General features: G+C 41.3%; 1 long non-coding RNA gene across 1 annotated transcript; it reads left to right on the top strand.

Annotated features, from left to right (window-relative positions):
• Positions 1–284: 284 nt before the first annotated feature.
• Positions 285–3,596, top strand: LOC117995848 (uncharacterized). The gene is made up of 3 exons (XR_011238413.1): positions 285–428; positions 1,779–1,950; positions 2,574–3,596. It is a non-coding gene; the product is annotated as an uncharacterized lncRNA (long non-coding RNA).
• Positions 3,597–5,019: the final 1,423 nt, after the last annotated feature.

The following is a 5,019-nucleotide window of genomic DNA, read 5'->3' as shown; positions in this document are numbered from 1 at the left end:
CTGTGACATACGGACGGACAGACAGACGGACGGACAGACAGACAGACAACGAAGTGACCTGTAAGGGTCCTTTTTTCCTTTTGAGGTTGGGACCCTAAAAAATGTAAATACTAAAATATTCAATCGCAACTCGCATACTTACCTACCTATAACAAAATCAAAAATTAATAGATACCTACCTAGTTTTAAAATAATGTGGAAATATTTTTAAATCTTTGATTCACGTCACCCCTAATGCTCAATTGTCGATTAGGGATCAAACCAGTTCACTCTGATTAGGTACTTCATGTGCACAATATACATACAAACTTACCTACTATAAAGGATGTTGTCAGCTTAGACACAAACAGCGTCGACACTTATTTTAAGTTTATTCATAACAAAGGCAGACGTGATATAAGTTTTAAATTACGCTGAATCAAATTTTGGTAAGTATTTTTTCCATTCCGACTACGTAGTGCCTATATTTACTTTGTTATTATAAGTACAGATTAAGTTACCTACCTATTTCAAAGCTTGCACTTTTGGGTACGTAGGTTGTTTGTTACATGAGCCATGTAAACTTTTTACCCGACTACGGCAAAGCCAAAAGGAAGGGTTATGATTTTGGCAGTCTATGTATGTACGTTTGTATGTATGTTAGTATCTATGTGTGTTCCCCTGTAGCGACTAAGCACGGAACAGAAAAAAACAGGGCTAAACCACTGGGCCGATTTTGATTAATGACGTGTCAATTGATTCCTTGTTATGGTCCGGATGATATAGGCTACATTTCATACGAACAAAATCGATCTGACGGATTTTGTTACATCTAAAAAAGTGGGGGCTTTAAAATTTTTTTTTGCTATTGTATTGAGTGGGATGTCAAATGAAAGAAGAAAATACTAAGTTCATAAATATACTATTGTAATAGTATACTATTGAAACATACCAAGCGATAGAAACCCAATTTTACTATAATATTTCAGCGTTTATTAAGACGATCGTAGTCGGGTTTTAGTTTTATATAATACCTGAATACGTACCTAATTGTTGCACGTAGGTAGCTATTTTTTCCAATGAATTGAATGAGTAGTCCACAGCTGGACAAGAGACCTAATGCCCAGCTGTGGAGGTCTATCGGTATATTCTATGTACTCTGTGTAATAATTATTTTTAGTGATGAGATAAGTAGTAATTTTATTTGGCTGCATCAAACCTGCTGCCATTTGGCAAAATGAAGATATTCCAAAGTTTGAAGTCAAAAGTTTCGTCATCATCATCATTATCAACGATAGACGTCCTCTGCTGGACATAGGTTTCTTGAAGGGACTTCTCCACACCATGGTCTTGCATCGCCTGGATTCAGCCGCTCCCTGCGACTCGTTTGATTTCGTCTATCCACCTAGTGGGGGGTCTTCCAAAGTCGAGTCAAGATCGCTATTCTAACACCTTGGGACCCCAACATCAATCGGTTTTTGAAAATGTGTGCCCTGCCCAGTGCCACTACAGCTTCGCAACCCGTTGAGCTATGTCAGTTACTCTGGTTCTCCTGCGGATCTCCTCCTTTCTGCTTTGATCATATTGTGATCTCGTGGAGAAACTCCAGGCATAGCTCTCTCCATCGCCCGCTAAGTGATACTGAGCTTACTTATGAGGCCGTTAGTTAGCGACCATATCTCGAGTCCATTTGTCATCACTGGCAATTGGCAACACGCACTGTTTGAAGACTTTGGCATTCAAGCAAAAGTTTACTTACTTAGTTTTAATATATTACTTATCTTTGAAACCTCTCACAGGCGCGCAAAATGAACATCACAATGGCACTGGTCTGCCTATTGTTAATGGTTTCTACGGGCATGTCACGCGTAGAGAACCCACGCAGATATTGCGGTCGCATCCTAGCCGCAACGTTGAGTTTAGCCTGTGACGGAGCCAACTTTGAGCAGCCGAAATTTATCCCGAGACCTTGTAAGTGCTTGGCCTCCTATTAGGGAGGTCGGAGGTTCGATCCCAGCCCACATCTCTAACTTTTCGGAGTTATTTATTTATTTATTTATTTTACACTTTATTGCACACAACACAAAGTAAACATTGAAAAAACACAATACAGGATCTTAATCTAATAGCCGTAGCATGCAAAGGCGGCCTTATCGCTAAAGCGATCTCTTCCAGGCAACCTTTGACGAAAGGAATCACGAAAGCACGGGTTGGTACGGCAGCCGAAAATGGCCCTAGGTATATTATATTATTATAAATTATGAGTTATGTGCATTTTGAGCAATTAAGTATCACTTGCTTTAACTGTGAAGGAAAACATCGTGAGGAAACTTGCAAGCCTGAGAGTTCTCCATAATGTTCTCAAAGGTGTGTGAAGTCTACCAATCCGCACAGGGCCAGCGTGGTAGACTATGGCCAAAACCCTTCTCACTGAGAGAGGAGACCCGTGCTCTGTAGTGCGCCGGCGATGGGTTGATCATGATGATGATGAAAGCATAAAACAGCCATTTTATCCGAGACGTCTACCCGAGATAAGGCAAGGGTATTAAGTCGAGTCCGGCTCGCACTTGACAATTTTTTTAAACCAATGTCAGTTTTGCCAGGGCCTACAACACTCATTCACTCTGGGCCAAAATTACACGAGGAAGAGGTGGAATTGGTTGATGAGGTTGAAGTAGAAGAACAAGAATCTCGGCGCAGCATAATCGAGGTGTGCTGTGAGAATCCGTGCTACATCAGCCAACTGATATCCTTCTGCAAATAGTGATCTTCGTTTCACTGATTTGTTCCCCACTTCTGGAAGAACCGTCGCCGTACCTTATTATATAATGGAGAAAGAGCCCACGAGGGCCAAACTTTCGTTATTTTATAAAAGTCGAAAGTTTCTCTGCGTATTGTCCACAATACAGGGTCGAGGAACGAACCGCGATTATGAAGTTTGGATCATGGTGACTTTGGCAGATAACAGGTAGGTACAGCACCCGGCAGAAAATATTGTACATCGACCTTTAGAAAGCGGTTATCTCTGTCGTTGGGACCGACAAAACGTCACATAGGTATAAGTGACAGTCTCTGTCACAGATACAACGGTCTTATACCAAGCCGAAATCTCTTTCTAAAGGGCGATGTACAATATTTCCTGCCGGTTACTGTTACAAAGGTGTATAAAGTCTTTCGTCAAAGTATAAAGTGTATTTTTTTATATTTTCCCCTATAAAAAATGCCCCTGCCAGACACCTAAACGTCAACAAGTAAAAGTTTAAGTGTGTCTGGCAGGGAGTTGGCACCACACTCTCTGGCAATGCATGACGTGATTTCTAATACTATTCCGAACCAAATATACAAAAATTATACTTACTACTTATATTTATTTTCTATTTATACCTACATTATCCTTTGACTTAAGATTTTTGACATCTTTGTTACATGTTATCTGCCAAAGCCACCATGATCCAAACTTCATAGTCGCTGATCATTCCTCCCTATGTTGGGAACAATACGCAGATAAACTTTCAACTTTTATAAAATAACGAAGGTCTGGCCCTCGTGGGCTCTCTCTCTATAATATTATAGATGACTTTCAACTACTTAATGTAAATTAAAACATTGTATCAAGATTTTTGTTTACTTATTTTCTGCTTACTAGCGTTTCCGGCACGTGGAAAGGTTTAGGTAGGTATCTAACATTTCTATCTAGCTATGCTAATGGTGTCTAATATCCATGTATACCTACCTACCTACTAATAATAATTTATTTGTATTTGCTACATTTTCACGGACCAATATTTGCTACGGAGATAGGTAGCTAGCATCCCGGGGACAGACATATTATATCCCCATACACTTCTCCCTATCTCATAATTTATCCGTATCCCATATACTTTTCATCCCCGGGAAATTAAAGAGTTCACGCGGGGTTTTTGGAAAATCTAACAATCTAATCTAGGACAATGTCGCGGGCATCATCATATTCCATGGCCATCACAGGCCAAGACTGAAAATCCGCCACTGAAAATCCCGCAACCTATTTCGGAGTTGCTTTTACTTACACAAGTTTAAAGAATCTGTTAGAAGTATGCTTCTGAAAAGCCATAATATTAGGTACACAATCGAAGATTATGTAGGTAGGTACTTCAGTACCCTTATTATAAATGCGAAAGTGTGATTGTTTGTTGGTTTGGTGGTTTATTGGTTTGTCCTTCAATCACGTCGCAACGGTGCAACGGATTGATTGTGCAACTTTATTCCGGAAAGAGTTCCCACGGGATTTTTAAAAACCTAATTCCACGCAGACGAAGTCGTGGGCATTATCTAGTATTATACTTATAACAAAATAACTATTGAACTCTTTCCATGAATACTTTATATCTTTGTTCTATGTCCTTCTCCGGAATGCAATGCTATCTCTTTACCAAACCTCGTCAAAATCGGTTCAACGGATGGGCCGTGAAAAGCTAGCAGACAGACACGATAAGATAGTTGTATCAATCCACGGTCTTATATATATCTACTCATGTGGTGGTGTGGTGTCATCAATTCCAATAGGAATCGTTTCGACCAACGAAGTCTTAAACATCTATCGCTTAGCTGTTGGAGCAATACAATAGAGCAGGGTCCAAAAGGCAGTATTTCTTGAAACGGCACTATGTTGTGAGGAGGTTTCTCGCTCTGGAGCGCTTACTTAGGTCCTACCTTGCTGGCTGCTGCTACCCACTAAGACTGAGGCCACTGGCTACCCGCTGCGTTTCCAATGCGTTGCGGCGCCGCCACACCGCTGTGGATTTGAGTATTGGGTGCCAGACGCGCACTGCGTTGAGGCTGCGGCAAAAAATATGCTGTTAACTGTTACAAGCGCACCACCCCTCCCCACCCATTCTCTCTCTTCTCAAGTCGCAGCACAATGTCGTAACGCATCGTGAGGCATAGCGCCAAGCTCTGCAGGTGGGTGAGCCTAGGTAGGGCCAGAAGAAATAATTTGAGAGGTCGGGGGGCAACGTCCACCTAAGGGCGCCTCCTGTGAGGGTTGGACCACGGCTTAGG

This window comes from Maniola hyperantus, chromosome Z, assembly GCF_902806685.2.
Source record: "Maniola hyperantus chromosome Z, iAphHyp1.2, whole genome shotgun sequence".
In the NCBI taxonomy this organism is placed as follows: Eukaryota; Metazoa; Arthropoda; class Insecta; order Lepidoptera; family Nymphalidae; genus Maniola; species Maniola hyperantus.
Note: the sequence above shows the minus strand (reverse complement) of the source record. Positions and strands in the feature narration are given on the sequence as shown.